The sequence below is a fragment of the Triturus cristatus genome, chromosome 1_2 (assembly GCF_964204655.1).
Source record: "Triturus cristatus chromosome 1_2, aTriCri1.1, whole genome shotgun sequence".
NCBI lineage: Eukaryota > Metazoa > Chordata > Amphibia > Caudata > Salamandridae > Triturus > Triturus cristatus.
This window is the reverse complement of record NC_140580.1, coordinates 669,121,564-669,143,324: the sequence shown is the minus strand read 5'-3', so window position 1 is coordinate 669,143,324 and position 21,761 is coordinate 669,121,564. Positions and strand designations below refer to the sequence as shown.

The 21,761-nt window shown below is 45.5% G+C and overlaps 1 protein-coding gene across 2 annotated transcripts in view; it reads right to left on the bottom strand.

Annotated features, from left to right (window-relative positions):
• SH2D4B (SH2 domain containing 4B) overlaps positions 1–21,761 on the bottom strand; it is a 1,373,617-nt gene that overhangs the window by 19,171 nt on the left and 1,332,685 nt on the right. The window lies entirely within an intron of this gene.

Genomic DNA, 21,761 nt, shown 5'->3' with positions numbered 1-21,761 from the left:
AGGTAAATCTGGGATTACATCAAATGTTATGGGTGCATGCATGGTAAGGTCCATGTTCCACCCATGGAACGCCTGCCACAACTAAATGTAATGCAATGCAACTGCATCATGCTAGTTTTATTCACAAAGTCAAGCAAGGCGGCACAAATAGCCCCTTGCATGGCTTTGTAAATCCCATTTAGGGATTAGCATTGACTTGCGATGATTTGCATCATGCAAGTCCTTAATAAATCTGGGTCAAAGTAGTTTAACCTCTGCTGCCAACACACGTAGTCTTAGGGCTTCGCGGTCCAGTTTCCCTCATGCAGTGGAGGCAGACTGGAAAAAAGTTGTGCTTGGTGACATCATCGGTTGTATGTATTAAATTGTTACAAGCGACTAGATGTACCATTTTATCATTAAAGGTATCTCCTGATATGCAAGGCTTTATCGATAGATTATGTATCCAACATATTATATATAACAGTTTTCACTATGAATTGGACAAAGTGTGATGGCAGAGTCCGACATGCATTCTCTGGAGACAATTCCGTCTAAACCTCTACATGTTGCAATGGTTGACAAGTAGCCATAACCTGCAGACAAATCCTTCATTGCCTCTTCAGGATCCACCAGATAAAAAAGACTGCATTAATTTCCACCCACACCCGATTTCAAATGTCTGATCCAGTCCATTATACCACATATTTTGGAAGCAGTGAACAGGAATAGATGGGCTACTAGATTCCTATGTGCCAACCTTCCTGTCATCATCTTCTGTCTGTGCATACCAAAGACTTCTGAAACTTCTAGTTCAAGACTGTTAGAAATGGGATTCCTGGTTGGTTGAGGTATGCACCCAGGCCAGGGAGGAACCACCATTCTAGTCAGGTTAAGGTAGATACATACTAAAATACAACCTGTGCTCACCCTCTGGTAGAATGGCACAGAGCAGTCAGGCTTATCTAATGATGCAATGTGTAAAGTATTTGTGAAACACACACACAGTAACACAATGATTACACCACAAAAAAGACTGCACATAGGGTTAGAAAAAATATGCTATTATATTCTGAACATAACAAGACCAAAACAACAAAAATGAAATCTATAGAACTTGAGATATTTAATTGTAAAGGAATAAATTCTGTAAAGCGCTTAGAAGCAAGTAGCGCAAAAGAGGTTATCTTAGGCAGCCCTGTACTGGGGCAAAGTGAATTTTCAGGCTGACCACGATGGATCCACACATGCCCCGGTGAACAAAGTACCTTTCCTGGTCCCAAACAATGAGATGCGTCGATCTTCACTACGCAGTGAAGGTGATGCATCACTTCCGAAGACAGGTGCTAGAGTTGAAAGTGTCAGGCGATGCGCCTTATTCAGCCGGGCAGTCAAGTGGATGCGTTGATTTCACCAAGCTGCAGCAACGGCGATACGCTGTCTTATGCATCGATCTCTGGAGGCCAAGATCTGGTTCTGATGCAATGTGCCCATTCTACTCCTGCATTCGGGTCGATGCGCCAGTTCTGCTACACGGAGACAGGACATGCATCAAATTCCATGTTTCAAAAATCTGGGCCACTTCCAGTGAGCCAGGCAAAGGAGCAGGAGTAGGCACTTTAATATCCTTGAGTCTTAAGCAACAGGAGGCAAGCCAACAAGCCCTTTGGAGTCACTTGGAGTGAAGGCAGAGTCCAGCTCTCCTTCAGCAGAGTCAGACAGCAGCAGGGCAACAAACAGGCCTTCCAGATCAGCAGTCCAGTTGTGTCCTTTAAGCAGCACAGCAGTTCTTCTGTCAGATATTCAGTTACAAGTCCAGTAGCGTCTGGTTTTATGGGGGCATAGACCCAGTACTTATACCCAAAGCTGTCTTTGATGTGTGGGGTGACTTCAAAGCATACCTCTGAAGTGTACAAGTATCCCATTCAACCCAGTCCTGTCTGCCAGGCTATCTGTGGTGGGTAATCAGTCCTTTGTGTGGGAACAGGACGCTGCCTACTCAAGTGAAGTGTTAGACCCTCCCTTTCATCCTGTCCAGACAAGGCCATAAGAATGAATATGTATGTAGATGAGTACTCAGACACACCTATCCTTCCTGTGTTGTGCTGTCTAAAAGGAATGCACAAAGTGTTTCTGTCACTCACCCTAGACGTGTATTGGAGAAAGGCTGTCAGGCACACAGAGCAGTAAGTGCAGAGAAATATCCACTTTCTAAAAGTGCCATTTCTAAACCTGTAAAGTTAAATCCAACTTTACCAGTAAGGATGATTTATCATTACAATTCCAAACATATGAAACGTGCAAAAGCTACTCCTCTCTGATCAGGAATTTCAGCTTAAAGGGGCATTAAGGAGTTCTCAGTGCTAGCCTATGAGAGGAGTAGGACTCACAGTAGTGAAAAACTAAATACGCTGTTTGTCACTACCAGGTCATGCAGTGATTAAACATAAATGTCCTACCTTTGTAATAAAAGAGGAGTTTGAGGCTTGGCAAGTGGTTTTAAAGGACAAGTCAAAGTGGCAGTAAACTGCACACACAGGCAGTGCCATGGCAGGCCTGAGACAGGTTTGAAAGGTTACTTATGTGGGTGGCACAATCGGTGCTACAGGCCCACTAGTAGCATTTGACTTACAGGCCCTTGGTATATGTTATGCCACTTTACAGGGGGGTTACAAGTAAATAAAACATGACTATAGATAATCAATGCAAATTAAACCCCCTTAATGCCTACTGTCTTGAAAACAAATTAGTAATACAGGTTGACAAGACAAAAACAATGTTTTTAGCTAAGAGGAAAAGGAATTTTGGATGGTTCCTAGATGATGTTCGACTAGAGCAGTTTAGTGAGTATAAATATCTGGGTGTAACCCTTTCAGGCGATTTGAGGTGGGAATAGCTTGCCAGATACTTTTTCTATCCACAGTAGTGAATGGGGTGAAAATATTTGAGCGTACGTTTGGGAGCCACACCTTCAAGCCCCTAAGTAAAGTTATACAGTGTAAGCTAATTCCTCAGGCCCTTTATGGAGCATAAGTGTTGGCTTGGGATAGGTGGGTCTCATGGGAAGGTTTTGAAAGTAATTCTCTGAAGCAGATCCTTGAACTCCCTGAAAATGTTATGATTCAAGCGTTAAGCAGGGAGTTGAGAACTGTAGCTTCGAGTGCCCTGGTGGACGCCAGAGCCTTGCGCTTTTATTCTTCTCTGAAGATGAAACACCTCATGATAAATTACCAGTGCAAATCTTACTAGAAATAGTGTTAACCCACACCAATAAAAATAATCCTGTGGTAATAATTTTGAGGCATTTAGGGGGCCCAGAAATGTGCACCGAAATCGGGAAGTGCTCAGATTAAGCAGATAAAGAGTATACTTAAACATTGTACCTTAGAAACAAGCTGGAGTGAGGATTTACACTATCTCAAAACCAAGACCTCAGTTATTCCCTACCTAAGCTTTTGGTGTGCTGTGCACCACCGCATCTGGAGGGAGACAACTAGCCCATGTTCAGTAGTCAGTCCTCACGCACAAATCGCCAGCTTTCACAAGCTGCATCCCAGTGGAACGTTTTCTACCTTCAAAGTGTGGAACACATTTTTTGATTTCATAAAGAGGAAAGAGTGGTAGGATAGCTACTGCTTGAAGCCCGTCTCAGCACCAGGGGTCAAGGAGCCTACAGGCCCCACAATCGCTCGTAGCTGCCACCGCAACACGTCACCTTCGCGCCGTGAGGTACTTATCTGCAACGCAGGGCTCCCACTTTGCGGGAAGCCTCTCTCAGCACCAGGGGGCAAGGAGCCTACAGGCCCCAGAATCGCTTGTGGCTGCCGCCGCCGCAACACGTCCCCTTCGCGCCCGGAGGTGCTCATTTGCAGTGCAGGGCTCCCGCAGCGCGGGACGTGCCCGGGAAAAACTCAGGCCAAGGGTGGGCCTGACTCCACCCGTCTGTGGCTGATCGAGACCGAGCTGGGCCCATTCTCTTGGCTGGAGGAGGCTGGAGCGAATGCAAAGAAAGGCATACGCTTTCTCTTCATATGAGGAAGAGTACCTACATTGCCATTGATGGATAGTGAAGAATACGCAAAGGCCTCAGCTTTATTGTACTAACTTGACCGTGGCTTGTTTTGTACTTGTACCTTAGCATTTCATATTTTATTTGGAGGAGTCTCTCTTTAGTCAACCACCACAGGAAAGAGGAAGGAGGCTCATACTGATCAAACTAACAGTAACAAGAGGGCTACCATTGACTCCTTACTGGTGAAAGCAGTGGGGGCAATTTCAAAGGAGATTGATAAAGCAGAGAAGAGACTCTCTTTGAGTTCTGCTGGTTCATCAGTACTCTTGCCTGGCTATACCACAGACACAGTAGTTTTAAATTCCCAAGCTACTAACTCTAAGAATCCACAGGATCTCGCTATAGGTGCCTTCATGACCATTGTGGTAGATGAGATCCTTAGTACTCCCTCTCCTGGTCCAATGGGAAATGGTTGCAGGGTGGCTTTAGCCCCTAAAGAGGGAGTGGATTCAGATGGCTCGCCAGCACCTAAGAGGTTGCGGAAAGCTAAGAAGAGAAACGAGGCCCAGCGGAGAGGGGAGAAACCAGCAACATCAATTAGCCTGACAGACATGGGGGAATTTTGAAACTCCCTAAGAAAAATATTTACTGATTTGTTGTCGGATCTGCTATTGCAGCTTTGGGACAAACTTAATAAAGTACTGTCAGACTCTAGAGATGCACTTGGTAGAGTGAAGAGTATGTCGGACACTATTAATAAGGTGCCCCCCCCACCAAATCAGCACAACCTTGATTGCCCTTGCAAAACAATTTGAAATGTAGGCCACCATCCAATAATCACCTGACGGAGAAAGTGTCTATGGCACATGAATTGTGTCCGGGCAAGGCTCCATTTAGATTGTCTAACTCCCAAGCAGGTGGGACGGACAGGGGTGATGGGGAGCAGCATCTTGTTTTAAGTGAGCCTGAGAAAACTAGGGACAGCCCAAATATTATAAATAGTCTAGGTTTACCAGTAAATGACCTTCCTCTGGCCTGTTGTACCTATACTGTGGTTTTGGTTGGGGTCCCAGACATGGGTACGCATTGTGAGGAATCCACGGATAAGTTGATCAACAAAGTGGAGTATTGGCTAGGAAAACATAGTAGATTCAATGTGGCAGATCATAGCCACATTCTGATGGCCAGAAGGGTCTCTTGGATTGGACGGTCCAAGAAAACAGTTGAGGGTGATATTGTGATCTTCACATTCCAATTCCCAGTATTTGCAGGTAATATTTTGAGACATTCTTCAGAGTTCCCCTTTTACGCTTCTGACATCAAACCACTCCAATTAGGATTCTTTTAAATGCCTACCCGTAAAATAGCCATGTTCTAGGCCTGGAGGCGGGTGATTTTGCTTGGGAGGGACTAGAGGTGACACCTAACGTCTATGCCCCCGTGTTGGATCTTAATGGCTTAGATTGACAAATAGAGGGCACTGACTATAGCATAGCACATGTAACGCTGAATTGAAATATTAACGCAGGAAAGTAAGTCCAGTGAGTTCTGGCCATGTGCGAAGGAAAGCCATTCTCTGAGTTGCTCAAATTCCATCTGGGGAAGCCATAGGCTCTTATACACCCTATAGGCTAGAACTCGGAGAGATGTTAGCTTGATTTCCTGAAATGTGGCAGGCCTAGCCTCTAAATTTAAATACGACAGGTGGATTCAATTCATAAGATCTTTTAACATTATTTGTATTTAGGAGACCTGGGAGGTGGAAAACAAATTCTTTATGGAAGGATAGGCTTGGGCGGTAAATTCCCTTCCGCTCGCGTAATTTACAGAATTTGGATAATTTCGCATTCCGCAGAGAACGTGGAATTGCCCAAAATTCCGTGATCCGCGGCTTCACGGAATTTTTTGCTTGTTCGCGCTTTCAAAATACGTGTTCGTGAGATATTTCCCCCCGATCATGCAAACAGCATTCGCGAACAGGAGAAAAGCATCGCGAACGGGTGGAACAAGCAATTCTGTGTGTTCGCGGAACTCTGCGTGCTCGTGGAGATTTTTTACCGTTTCGCTGAGCTTTGCGTAACGCCACAACGCATATCCCGCCCACCCCTGTATACAAGACATTCTTCCTCCCAGCAGAGCGTTCCACCTCTAGTAGAGCAAAGGGAAGACTAGCTATCTTTATAGCTCTTGGGCTCTGTGTGTCTGTGAAACGATTGAAATGGGACTCCAAAGTGCTACAAGGCCTCTAACTAGTGGTAGGGAGAGTGTTGCAGTTGACTGTATTTTCATTTTTGCAATGCAAAAAGCAAGAAACAGGGCCCCTCCAGTTTGTTGGAAGTAACTGGGCTTCTGGAATCGCTACAAGGTGATGATCTCCCTCAGGAGAGCCTTGTTCTGTTAGGAGATTTCAATTGTCATTTATGACCTAATATCGGACAGAGTTCGGGAGACCTTATGATCTAATACTTACATTCAAAAAGGTAGCTAGTTTGCCTAGCTTATCATCCGCCAACTTATAAAGGTAGAGAATGTGCTACAACTATTGATTTTAATTTTGTCTCATGTCTGGAACATATCATATCTTCTTTTAAAAACTTGCATAGTTCTTATAGTTACCACAACCCTCTGAATCTGAGGCTTGAGGTACAGGGCGCTCAGTTAGTGACAGGTAGTAGGAATGTGGGCACAATACTGGCAACAGATGAGGGGAGGGGCCTGCGGTTGTCGCAGGTGGATACCAATGCTTTCAACCATTCCCTTTTTAAATTGAGGCAACAGGAGATTTTAAAGTTCCTAGAAACGTCACCCACAGAAGAGGATATAGTTAGTTCATTTATTGTTATTGCCTAGTCAGTGGCTAGTTTGTTAACTGTCCCAGTAGAAATTTCCTGCTCGGATAGTCCGAGATGGTTTGACAGTGGGTGCTCCAAGGCGCTCAAGAATCTTAAGATGGCCTTGAAAGAGACGCCCCGTAATAGATCTTGGGTGGCCAGTTGCCCAAATAATTATAAAAGGGCCCTCAAGGAGCAGAGGTCCCAATTACAAAAACGAGCCTAGGATGAGCTGATACAAGCAAGTGAATTAAAACATAGTACCCTCTTCTGGAAGGTCATCAATAGTCCTTGTTTTTCTGAACCGGACAAGCCGAATTTATGTCACCATATTACTTCTGATCAATGGAAGGTTAATTTCCAGGTGGTTTATAACCACGGTGAAGGAGAGCGATGTATTCATGAATTAGAGCCCCTCCCCTGTGAGGTGCCTATTAACTATATCCTTGAAGAGGTTAGGATTGGCATTGAGGAACTGCCCCAGAACAAGGCACCGGGTCCGGATGGGATCCCTCCGGATTTGTATTGGAATAATATCGATGTGTGGGCCCCGGTGCAGACCATGGTATGAAATGCCGCAGTGTTATCATCTATGCCTCCCACATGGTCTACTGCAAATTATTATCCCAAACTTTAGGAAGGGAGACAGGATTATCCTCACTGTTACCGCCCCATATCACTGATCGAATCTACTCTTAAGGTTTTGGGTCGGGTCTTATTAAATATCCTTCCTGAGTGGGCAGACAAAAATCAAATCGGTTCGGAGGTTCAATATGGTTTTCGTATAGGCAAATCTACTGTAGATCAATGTCTGAATCTTTATCTTTTGATATCTAAATATACGATTGCCATAGCGGGCCCTCTCCTTAGGTTTTATGGACCTTACTGCAGCGTTCCACAGAGAGAACCTTAATAAATTGTGGCTGCTATTAGATGAGTTAGGAGTTGAGCGAGGAATAATAAATGTTTTCATGACTTTTTATGCCCATACATCAGCAGCAGTTAGATTTACTCACAAAGGGGGACTCACTGATAATTTTAAACGTTCTAGAGGGGTGCGTCAAGGGTGTATCCTGGCTCCTTTTTTATTTACCTTATACATTAATGGACTAGAATCTGCCTTGACTTCCCTACAGACCGATACCCCGAGAATAGGCAGTAGATCAGTGCCAGTTCTTCTGTATGCAGATGACGCTGTGCTTATAGCGCATACTCCCAGGGCGCTGCAAATTCTAACAGATGGGTTTGTCTCCTTTATGAATGGGTTAGATTTGTCCGCTAATTCTACCAAATCATTTGTGATGGAGCTAGGTTGTTGAGGGACTAGTTCAAAAACCTACAAGGCAGGCACTTTTAGTCTAGCCGAGGTCCCGGGTTCCATAAATCTTGGTGCTTATTCGATGCCAAACTAAATTGGAAAAATCTGAAAAAGGAGAAGCTAAGGGACATGCAAGAATCCTTGGATGCTATTGCAAATTATGCACATAGATTGGGCACATGGTCCCTGGGGGTGATTTTAAAATTATGTCAGTCTTATTGCATCTCCAAGGTCCTGTATGGGAGTGAGATTTGGGGGTACATGGTAGCCGACAAATTACAGTCGGCGCAAACTACATTTTAAAGACGATTTTAAAGTCCCCCAGGGAACTCCTGCTTACACTATATATGAGTAACTTGGGACCAAGTATATAATTGAATTAGTTGCAGTTAAGCCTTTGTTGTGTTGGGTGAATGTCTGGTCCAATGTGGAGCTATCGTTTAATCGAGTAGTAATGTTGGATTGCCGCTCACTTGACCATGCTTTTAAAATCCCTTGGTTAAGATACGTTAAGGAAACTTTTCTTCACCCTGGGAAGAGCAGACATTTTTACGAAATATGACATAGTGAAGGGACAGGACAAAAACATGATTAAAGACTTGTTTTAAAAAAAAGCCATTGCAGAGCGTGAGGGCATGGAACTCAACCCATGATAAGAGCACACGCTCTAGTCAAATCAGTGCAGGGTATGGAGACTTATCTTGCCATTTTAACGAGCCCCCATGATAGATTTTGTATTACTTGTTTTAGATTAAATATGTTCCATCACTTAGTGGCCTCTCCTTCAGGCTTTGTTTTATGAGTAGAGGATAGAGGACCCTGTGGCTGCGACAATAGGACCCCACAGAATATTTTACATTTTGTATTTTCATGTAAATATGTTGCCCATCCTAGGCGATTGTATCATAAACCTTATTTAAAAGAGTTGGGATTCAGGCATGCTCGTATTGCACTTTTGCACTTACAACCTTTGCAGAATGTTCGCACAGTATGTTGTTACGAATTTTCTAAGAGCAGTATTAAGATCAAGAAACTCGAGACATGATTGAGCTAGACAGGGACCCCTGTGATTTTGTACAGTGCGGATATATTGTTTTAATGGATTTTTAATTGACATTTTTATCTATTGTATCTTTAATGGCTGTTATTACTGCCGAATAAAGATTATTGGGCCATATGTATGAAAAACGCGTTTTGCAATTCTCAAATTATGAATTTTAGGGAATCATAATTAGAAAATCGCAAAATGCAATGTATGTAGGATTTGCTAAATATTTTGCGAATCCTACATATTCCTTATTTGTGAATCGCAATTTTAGATTTGCAAATAAGGAATACCTTCCCATTCATTCCTATGGGCTAGAAGGCCCATAGGAATGAATTGGAAGACATTCTCAATTTGCGATTCCCAATTAAAGAATCGCAAATTGAGAATGCAATTTCAAGGTTGCAAGGGTGTCAATAGTACACCCTGTCGCACCCCTGAAATAAGCATGTGTGTTCATGTGGCGCACATACATGCCCTAAGGGCATGTATGTGTGCCACATGGCACTTTGAAAAATGCAAAAAAGTGCATTTTTCAAAGAAATCACAAATTACCACCAACCTGAAGTTGGTGGTAATTTGCGATTCCTTAAGCCAAAATCGCACAACTTGGTTGCTTCCTACATTGCATTTAAGGAATCGCAATTTGGGATTCCTTTAATGCATTCGCAAAATAGGGAATCGCTAATTTTGCGAATCCTTATTTTGTGAGTGGGTTTTTGTGTGCTACATTGCACACTGCCTAAATTGCGATCGCAAATGCTGAAATTCTGAGTTTTCATACATATGGCCCATTATTATTATTATTACCTAAGTTCTCAGGAGAGCACGCATCTATTCCCTTACCTGTATAGCATTCCAGATAAATGCTTTCGTAATAAAGTCTTGCGTTTGAGGATGGAAATCGACCCTGGGTGGCATATCAAGGGATTAAAAATAGAACCTGCTAAAATAAATGGGTAGTGCACCCATAGGTATGGTAGGAAATATTCAGTAAGCCATATATTGATGGATTGTGCATTCTTCATTGGGGAAAGGAAAAACTTTCTCTGACCTGTATTTAACAAATATGGTATCCAAATGAGGGAAATGGATCTGGATTTCATACCTGACCTTAGGTTCCAAGATGTAGCGATAGCCATTGCTCAGTATTTGTGTGAAATCTTAAAGTCCCCTGTGATATTACCCCTTTCTTAGGATTTTAACATAATGTTGGCATGGGTGTTTTTTTTAGTTAGTAATGAAAGCCCGATTGCAATGAGGGGAGCTCCAAATAGGAATATCTAAGAGGATGGCAAGTATGTCTTAAACTGAAGCAAGATGAAGAGTGATCATTGAAGTTGTGATACGCTGCTATTTTTTTGTGCTTTATAAATGCTGATAGGCGTAATATGAATTGGTTGTCATCGGCTAAAATGTTATCATGTTTTATTAGAGCCGTAAAATATATGTGATAGTATGGGCTTTGAACCATATTGAGCCACGGTATGGAGAAATGTTAATGTTTTATGTGTGCACAAATTGTAGTAATATGGGGTTGCAAGATACAATCATGAATTGTTATTTTAGGCTATTTTACAAAATATTGTATACTTATGAAACGTGTGTATATTTCTATAAGATTTTACTTCTTGAAAATAAAAGTATTTGATTTAAAAAATAAATTAATAAATATGCCCATCAGGTATAAACCAATGTCACAATGTTTAGGGGAGAAGTACATGCACTTTAGCACTGGTTAGCAGTGGTAAAGTGCGGTTATACGATGGCACACCGCATACAATTACATTACATGCCTTTGACATCCATTTTATAGCGCGCAAGTGTTTACTGCGAAAATACATTTCAAACGCATGCCAATACCACACATTGTTTTTAGATTTAAAAACAATGTATTTGTGGGGGGAGACCCCCCACACCTCCCCGACTTACCTTAAATGCATGCTATTGGCATGTGTTTTAAATGCATATTCGCTGTAAAAATATGTGTGCTAAAAAATGCAGGTTAAAAGCTTAACGAGGTAAAAACCTTGTTGTAAAGGCTGTTTCCCGTAAACTGCTCAGAGTCCTATGGCCAACAAAAAGAATCAGAAAAAACATGCGGTAAAAGGCAAAAAGTCTAGGGGAAAGCCACCCAAGGAGGACAGGTCTAACATCGGCCATACTGTTCATCATTTGTATTCCTTATTAAAGACACAACACAGGAATTGGTGTTGGAAGGCTGCATTGATTTAATATTGACTAGATGAATTGTTTTAAGGATAAATTACACCAAATTGTTAACCTTTTTGCTTGACCACACCAAAAATATAATAAACACCTAACAAACAACTTCATTATTAGAGGTTGTGGGTGTCATATTAGGAATGTGTGGGATTTGCCTATTTTGCTTTTGCATACTTACGTAAAAATCTGGAAAAATTATACTTAATTATGCAAAATGCAAAACTGGCATTTAGTGCTAGATTTTAGTGTGAAATAAGTCCCTGTTTCCATTTTAGATTCAAGGATGTATTTCACACTAAAACATAGCCCAAATAACACATGCACTGCAAACGACAGGTGCTTGCTTTCTGGTTGTTCGTGTTCTCGTTTGCATGTGATAAATTAGTTACAAATTGTGGGATAGTAGCAAAACTTCAGAAATTTCACACAACAGCTCTCTGACACCCATGTTGATCGCAATGCATTCCTAAAAGCAGCCTCTCACACAGCGCTCAATCTGCACATTCATTGCCGCACTGCCGGTAAAGCAATCTAGCCTGTCTGCAGGCCAGGGAACACATTGATATTGATACCACACGCAATAGAATACTGCAGTCACACAAGAAGATACAAACAAAACGCCCACACACACGTACATGAGTGCTAGGCAGATTACCAAACGTCAGCAGGTAGGGAATGCCACAGATGCAATGGATTACATTACGTGTATGATGTGAAGCGCATATTAAAGTCATATGTTGGCCTTGAATAACCGTCCACACAGGACTGCTGCCTTGGGCTCTGAAATTAACCCTGGGCGTAGTGGGCGTAGCGGGGCTACGCGGAGGTCCACGGAGTTGCGTACAAACTCCGTGGAACTCCACTCTGCATCGCTACGCCACCCGCCTCCACCCCCCCTATATTAACAAGTAAATGTACATTACTTACTAGTAAATTAAAACCATTTATCTGGCGTGCAGCATCCCTGGGCTGCCCTCGTCCTCTTCCTTACCATCTGGGTAATCCTTGAGAAAACTACGAGCCCGCGCACATGCCTTTCTTGCGAGAAATGCGCATGCGCTGCGCGCGCTCATGCGTAGTTTTCTCAAGGATTACCGATAAGGCGAGGAAGAGGGGGAGGCCAGCCCGGGGATGCCGCATGCCAGGAAAGTGGTTTTAATTTACTAGTAAGTAATATAGATTTACTTGTTAATATGGGGGTGTGGAGGGTGTGGAGGCGGGAGCTGGCCAACTCCGCTCTGCTGCGGAGTGTGCGAAGATTTGCCTTCTCTGTGTTCTCTGCGGAACGTGAAGGAGGCAATTCTCCGCACCCTTCCTGAGCATGTTAATAACTCTACAATTTGCTTTTAGCTGCAGCGTGATCAGCTGCCTGAAGTGCCGGTCGTATTAGTAGTTGAAGTTATTTTCCGGGCTGTTTTATCAGGGCCGGCTTTAACTCTGGTGGTGCCCTGTGAAACAATGTTTGTTGGCACCCCCCAATGACCACCTCTGCCATGGATTCCCTCACCACCGCCCTTTAACAGTGCCCCTCAAGTCTCCAGAACCACTGTCTCTTGGATTCATTTAGTTTTATATCACCACTCATACCACTGTAAGGTGTCAGAGCACATTACATCACACACACATTGCACACACATTGCACAGAGACAATCATAGGTGTGTGTAAATCAGTGTATATGAAATGTTACATCAGACAGGACTACAAGGTGAAGTGTAGGGGTAACATGTCATCGATACTGGTAGGCAATATAGTTTAAGAGTCCATATTCTGGAAAAGCACAAATTCAGAATTTAAAATGTAACACCATTGTTAGGGGTTCTCTTTAATAACAAGAATTGTTTTCTATCCAAATGAACCCTTTTGGCAAGATTAGGATAATGAAAGACTGGGCAAAAAAACATATAGCTCTTACATAATATTTGCAGTTTACATGCAGCATTTTGATGACAGTTAATAACTGAATCGTCTATATTAGGATTTTGACTTACAAACGAGAAGAAACAAAAGGAGCTGTCTAACAGAAACAGTAACCCACTGACCTATTTACATTACATGCAATTTGTTATCTGCATTGAACACGTTCTTAGCAGCAGCCATTTTAACCCACTGCGCTACCTTAGGATGAGTCAAACTTCCTTTTTTTTATTTATTTTTTTATTTCGACATCAGGCAGAAGAACAAAGAGAAAAAAAGAAAGCATGACAAGTGCTAGCCCATACATGATCTCTCGATGTCTTATAAATTTGTATTATTTTTTTTGCCCCCCTCCCACCCACAATCCCACCCCAACCCTCCACATCGCACCCCCCTCCCTCGGGTCCAGAGAAGGTACATTCAAAAAAAGGAAGACATTTAATTTAATAGATTAAAGGTAAAGAAAACAAGAAAAAAAAGAGAAAAAGAAGAAAAAAAGAAAAAAAGATGAGAATATGTTCTGCATCCCCTTATACTAAATCAATTTCAGAATTTAAAAAAAGACTATTCTCCCATCAAAGGTGCCGCGTCCTTGTTGAGCCATTTAAATATTGGTGCCCATACAGCAATCCCTTTCTTCTTCGCTCTGAATCCCCTTCGCTTATTTACTGCGCTCTCTTCCCCAGCCAAACATGTATAGACGGGGATTCTTTGTCGAGCCATGCACTGGCTAAAGATAGCCTGAACACCGCCATAGCAGTAAATAACAAAATCTGATTTGGTTCTGCCATTTCCTGTTTACTTACCCCCAAGACTATTACTTGCGGTGTAAACTCTAACTCAAATCCTAGTATATTTCTCAAGTAATTACCCAGCGTAATTACCAAGGGATCAAGTTTAGGACAAGTGGCAAACATGTGCACGCTATCGGCGGCTAAAAAACCACAGCGAGAGCAGTGTATTCCCGACGTCCCGCCCCATCTAAAAATACGTGCTGGGGTAATATATAGGTTATGGCAGGTTTTAAAACACTGCACTTGAAGATTGGCCGAGATAAATGCTGTCTGGCTAAACCGAAGTGACACTTCACATTCCTCGGTGTCTGCTTGAAGCGACTCCTGCCAACGAGTTATATGTATGTTTATATCATCATCCATTTCATTATTAAGTAATTTATAAATTGTGGATAAGGTTGGAGAAGCACCAAGCAGTGATTCCAAAAGGGGAACTTTGCTGCAAATGGCTAACTTTTTGATTAAGAAATCCCTCAGTTGTAAATATTTTAAAAAAATTATTGTTCCCTATCTCAAATCTGTCCTTAATAATATCAAAAGAATATACCTTCTTATCTTCCATTAAATCCCCAATAAGTCTATAACCTTTATCCACCCATACTTTCATATAACCATCATGAAATATAGGTGGGAGCAAATCATTATTATCTAAGGGGGAGTATCTATGAATTCTACCGATATCCAGTTTTTTCCGAACTGTAGTCCACACCCTAAACGCTCCGATCAGTACCTTAAATTTGACTCTCTTAAAGTAAGCAAAATCAATATCTCGCATAAGACAGCCACGGGCTTCGGTCCCAAATATTAGCTCATATATGGAGACATTGGCTATTTCCCTTATTGTCCCGCTATGTCTTCCCAGTAACACAGACATCTGCTGAAGTGCCGAAGCCCAATAATACAATTGGCAATTAGGAACTAACCAGCCTCCACGATCTCTAGACAATGTCATATATTTCAATGCCCGGCCCACAAGAATCTAGTAATCATTTGATTCAGCAACAAAAACCAGGATGTATTTATCTCCATGGGAATGGCTCTAAAAAAGTATAGGACTTTGGGTAAAAACAACATTTTGATCACATTACACCTGCCTAGTAGTGTCAAATGAAGATTATTCATCCTGTCAAACTCTATCTTAGATTTCTGAATCAGAGGTTCCAGATTAATATTAACAATTTCATCTACATTAGCGCTGATTTTAACCCCTAGATACCTAGCATTTCCGACTACTCTGGCATCGTCCAAATCAACTTTATCATTCTTGACTATTAGCGTCTTACTTTCATTAAGATGATACCCTGAGATTTTGCCAAATAAAATTGCTTCATTTTCTATTTCTATAAGAGCCTCTCTCTGGCTTGGTGTTATAATTGCCAAATCGTCCGCGTAAGCTAAGATCTTGGTGCCCCCCTCCGATAGTATATAAAGCTTCAATCATATGGTTCTCCTCTATTTTCTTTATTAAGGGGTCGATATAAACCAGAAACAATAGAGGAGAACAGGGGCACCCTTGTCGCGTGCCGCGCCGAATTTGAATTATTTCAGACGTAGAACCCATCATGGCAATTCTAGCAACTCGTTCATGATACATGCTGCTTGTTGGACCTAACGCCCTTGGGGTAGCTTGGCTTAGGTAGAAAGGCTTTTACTCCAGAAATGCATGTCGTGCTTGCATCACACCCAATTCACACTTCAGCGCTACACCACTTAAAAACAACGCTACACCGAATAATTAGAAAGGTTAAGAAAAAGTTCTATCTTTCCTTGACAAAAGTTGTCAATCAATTTTTATCCATCGCATTTCAGGATCAAACATTTCATTGTATTCAAATCAACAGTACAATTCCTTTCTTTACTTCAAAATAGCAGATACCTAAACACCATCGGGTGTTTCGATCCAGCGCCTTGACTCTAGGGCGCCAATTTAAATTCCCACAGATAACGCTCCACATAACATATACATAGTACTGGATTTCAGATGGTCATCTAGTCTACACGATGCTCTTCAGTCAGATGGTTACACTAGACGCTATTCTTCCTGAATCTTATACTGTCGCATATAATCAATCTACTACATTTAGGCGCTATACTGGAAATTTACTCTGTTGCTGGAAATCAATCGGTTACATCTAGGCAGTATACATGAATTTTACTCTATCACTGGAAATCAAGCTACTACATTTAAGCATTTTACATGAAACTCTTTCTGTTACTGAAAATAATCTGTTATCTCTAGCGCTATTCGTGAAATTCTCAATACGTAGACTACAGTCTCACGAGTGCTTACATCATCGTGCCGGTATTTTACCATTTAGAACCTGGCTTCCCAAGGGTCCGGCAGTCGGGTCTATCAGGACCTCATCTGGCACTGAGTTCGCAATCTCCTGTGCTTCCCCCCCCCCTTTTCTTATAATGCCCAGCTTACTGTTTGAATTCTGTGTCCTCCTCACGGAAAGTTCGGCGGAGCCTGGAGTCGAGTTTCCTCTTCTTACGGGACGGGGCTCACCGTGCTGACGAAGGAGATCTCTTTAGGGGGAAAGGGGCGAAACCAGGGCACCCTCACCGACCACTTCCCCCAAGGGTTTCCCTAATGGTGGGTCTCCTCAGCTGAAAGAAGCCTCGCTCTTCTGATCTCCACAGCCCGCTGGTCCCACTCCCCGGCGGACTCCCGGGAACCCACAGCACTGGTGCATAGTCGACCCTGGACCCTACTTGGACCTCGCAGGCCAGACGCTGTCCCGTTCCAACTCCGCGACTGCTGGGAGGCGCGCACGCAGCCGCCAGCAGCAGCGCGGCTTGCGGGGGCGCGGCCTCCTCCCTCTACCGGCAACAGTGGGGTGGCACCTCAACGTCCGCCCCCGACACGTGATACTAGGAAAGCTGCTTCGAGACCTGACGCGGCCCTCTCTTCCCGGGTGCAATCTCCTCACACCTTCAGTCGCGCCGCCTGTTCGCAGGCCAACTCATTGGAGACCCAATTCTCCCCACAGTCCTCCTGGTGACAACAGACAACCTCCTGACTTCTGGGTTGCGGCGGTGAGTGCTTCAGGTTGGGATTCGTGGCAGGGGTGGCTGAAATTAAGGGTGCGATCTACACACCGAGGCAGATGAATAAGTCAACCAAATTCCTGTATCTTTTACCCAGTCACCTCCCCTTCAGTCAGGAACAGTGGACAGTCACCGGGCCCGGTTTGATTCAAAGTCCCAGGCAACAACAGGGGTGAGGGAGATGTAGTCCAGGACGATGACTCCTCACCTGGTCTTCCTTCAGGGATTCTGACTAAACAGAAGCGCCTAAGGTAAAGATGACCTCCAGAGTCAGTGGCTGTGGTCAGGGACAGGTCAAGAGGTCGAGGGTGGTATCAGCTGATGAGGGAAGTCATGCAGACCCTAAGAACTGTCAATTCGCTCTCTAGCGCAGCCACCTCCCCACTCAGGTGCCTTACTCCTGACTACCTCACAGCTCACCTACTTCCTAAAATGGCCGACCCACCTCACCTCTATTTATAACCTGGGCCCTGACTGGCCAGAGTGGTCCAGAAGGTTCCGGAACCCCTCATGGCAGTCTATGGCCCAGGTTCTGGGGTGACAGTTTAGTCCACCATTTTGTGAAAACACTCCCTCCCTTTTCCATTTTTGTGAAGCACCTTGCGCCTCTCCCTCAGTTAGTGAGAAAGGGGCGCCCAGAACCTCTACGTCAACACCAAAAAGAAGCTAGTGGACAGAAAAATGAGAGGAGAAAGGGAAAAAAATGAGGAGGGAACAGCCAAAGGGCTGTCAGGTCTAACACGCGTCCCCCCCAGCTGAAAGTGGGGAGAGCTACCCAATCCCTTGGGAGTTCTCTTCACTAAGGCGGAAATACCTGGAGAGACCGTCAGCATTGGCGTGGTCCACTCCTGGGCGATGTTCCACCCTAAAGTCCATTCCCTGTAGGGAGATGGACCACCTCAATAACTTAGGATTCTCGCCCCTCATTTGCATCAGCCACCTGAGGAGCCGGTGGTTGGTCTGAACCAGAAAGTGCGAGCCAAATAGGTATGGCCGCAACTTCTTCAGGGCCCACACCACCGCAAAAGCCTCCCTCTCAATCGCACTCCACCTCTGTTCCCTGGGGAGTAGTCTCCTAGACAGGAAAACCACAGGTTGGTCAAGGCCCTCTTCATTGAGCTGCAACAGCACTGCCCCAATGCCATGCTCCGACGCATCCATTTGGATGATGAACTCCTTGGAGAAGTCAGGGGCCCTGAGGACAGGTGCCGCACACATTGCCTGTTTCAAGGTGTCAAAGGCTTGTTGACACACCTCGGTCCAGATTACCCGTCGAGGGTGCTTCTTAGATGTAAGCTCAGTCAAGGGGGCCAAGATAGTTCCATACCCCTTGACGAAGCGTCGGTAGTAACCGGTGAGGCCCAGAAAGGCTCGGACCTCCGTCTGAGTCTTGGGGGGTTCCCAGGCCATGATAGTTTCAATCTTGGCCTGGAGGGGTTGTACCTTCCCCCGACCCACCAAGTGACCGAGGTACACTACCGACCCCTGCCCGATCTGGCACTTGCTGGCCTTGATCGTCAGACCCGCCTTCTGCAGGGCCTGAAGGACAGCCTGAAGGTGACACAAATGGTCCTCCCAGCTGCTGCTGAAGACAGCGATGTCATCCAGGTAAGCAACCGAGAAAGCCTCCATCCCGGAGAGGACCTGGTTCACCAGCCGCTGAAAAGTGGCAGGGGCGTTCTTGAGCCCAAAGGGCATCACACAGAACTGGTAGTGACCCTCAGGTGTGGAGAAGGCTGACCTTTCATTTGCTCCATCTGTCAGGGAGATCTGCCAGTACCCAGATGTAAGGTCAAAGGTACTCAGATATTGGGCAGCTCCCAACCGGTCAATGAGCTCATCCGCCCTCGGGATAGGATGAGCATCGGTCTTTGTCACAGAGTTCAGTCCCCTGTAATCCACACAGAACCGGAGTTCTGGGGTAGTGCCCGGCGGGGCAGCTTTGGGTACCAGTACCACCGGACTGGACCAGGGACTGCTTGAAGGTTCAATCACTCCCAGCTCCAGCATCTTGGTGACTTCACCATGGATGCTAGCCTTCACCTTATCCGACAAGCGGTAGGACTTGGACTTCACAGGTGGGCTGTCCCCTGTGTCCACATCATGGGTACACAGATGAGTCCATCCCGGGATAAGTGAGAACAGTGAAGCGTACTGCTCCAAAACCTGGCGGCAGTCTCTCCATTGTTCGGAAGTAAAGAGATGGTGAGAGGATCACTCCCTCTACCGACCCATCCTTCACTTGGGACGCAAAAAGATCAGGCAGAGGTTCACTTTCCTCTTCCTCTGATCCATCAGTCACCATCATCAAAGTGACCTCTGATCTCTCTTGGTGGGGCTTGAGGCGGTTGACATGGAGCACCCGATGGGGCTGCCTGGGGGTCTTAAGGTCCACCACATAGGTGACCTTGCCCTTCTTCTCAATCACCTCAAAGGGGCCTGACCAGCGCTTCTGGAGGGTGCTAAGCTCTCCAGGTTCCATAACCCACACCTTCTGGCCAGGCTCCAGCTCCACCGGGTGAGCATTTCGGTCATACCATTCCTTCATGACCGTCTGGCTGGCTTCTAGGTTTTCGGAAGCCTGCTTCCACAACCTAGCCATTTGGCTTCGAAAGGCCAGCATGTTGCTCACTACATCCGGGGGAAGTTTCCTGCAAGTCTTTTCCCATCCATCCTTCACCAGGCTGAGGGGTCCACGTACAGGATGTCCATACAACAGCTCGAAGGGGCTGAAGCCCACTCCCTTCTGTGGTACCTCCCTGTAGGAAAGCAGCAAACAAGGTAGGAGGACGTCCCATTTCCTCCGCAGGCTCTCGGGCAGACTCCTGATCATGCCCTTCAAGGTTTTGTTAAACCTCTCCACCAGACCATTGGTCTGGGGGTGATAAGGGGTGGAGAACCAGTACGTGACTCCACACTCTTTCCACATAGCCCGCATGTATGCCGACAGGAAGTTGGTACCTCTGTCCGACACAACTTCCTTGGGGAACCCCATCCGGGTGAAAATCCCCATCAGAGCCTGTGCCACCGCAGGTGCAGTAATGGTCCTCAGAGGGATAGCCTCTGGGTACCGGGTGGCATGATCCACCAGAACCAGAATGAACCTATGACCGGCAGACGTTGGGGATCCAATGGCCCAACAATGTCGATTCCCACCCTTTCAAAGGGGATGCCAACGACAGGCAGTGGTTCCAGGGGAGCCTTCAGCTTCACCCCTGTTTTCCCACTAGCTTGGCAGGTTACACACGTCCTACAAAAAGTGTCGGACGTACTCCTCATCTGAGGCCAGTAGAAATGAGGGTCAAGCCGAGCAAAAGTCTTATCCTGTCCCAAGTGTCCTGCCAAGGGTATTTCGTGAGCCAATCCCAAAAGGTAGGCTTGGTAACGCTGGGGAGCCACCAAAGCCTGGGATGATCCATGCACCGGAGCCTTGGGTTCGCTATAGAGGAGACCATCTTCCCAATATATGTGGAAGTTCCCCGAATCGTTACCCGCTGCCTGGGCTTCGGCCTGTCGCCGTAAGCCCTCAAGGGTAGGGCACTACTTCTGGGCCCGACAAAATTCCTCCCTGGTAGGTCCTCCCTCCACCTGCCATTCTGCAGGGGTAGGTAAACACTCCAGGGAAGTCACATCCCCTTCGGTGGACTCTGGGGCCACCCCAGTTGCCCCATCCATCTTACGAGGTGCAGATGCCGGGGCAGGCTTCCCCTGTCCCCGTTTACCCTTTCTGGCAGCTGGTTGGGCCGTTATCCCAGGCTCCAATCTCTGTGAACTCCCTCTCTGGGCAGTCATGGACCGTGTGTTGGCACAAGTCCACTCGGGCGTTCCCAACATCTCCATATGAGCCTTGAACTCGACCTCCTTCCATGCCGTATGTTCAAGGTCATTTCCCAACAGACAGTCGACCGGCATGGCAGGGCTTACCGCAATTCGTAGAGGATCCGTAACCCCTCCCCACTCAAAGGGAATCTGGGCCACCGGATAGTGACCTTCTCGGTTGTCAGCCATCACAACCGGGTGGACTACATTGGGAACCACCTGCTCTGGAACACCAGCTGACTCCTTACCATAGTCATGCTCGCTCCTGTGTCCCTCAGAGCCTCCACCCTCTGAGCATTGATGGTGACCCATTGCCTGTACTTAGTAGTATTCGAGGGCACATGGGTCTTAGGAACCATCTCACAATCCCCTAGGGACACTAATGTTAGCCCTGCCCACTCACCTCCTTTATCTAGGGGCAACTCCTCCCTGAGCACTACGCTCGCCACCCCAGGGGTCTTTCCTCCAGTGGGAGGGTGTGGTCTCTTGGGACACTTGGCATCCCACTTGTAGTGCCCAATCTCGCCACACTCATAACAACGGACAACCCTAGGCTGCTGACCACGGTCAGGATAAGGGGGTTTATGGGGGCCAACCTTAGGAGGGAATCCTAATCCTTTTCCTTGCGAACTCTTTTGGGGACCTTGAAGGAACTCCTTCTTTTTGTCTCCCCCCTCTTTCTTCTGGGAGGCGCCCTGGCCAGTCCCTTGGAAATTCCCCCCAGTCCCTTTTGAGGACACCTGGGTACTTGCCCAGATGTCCGCCTCCTCT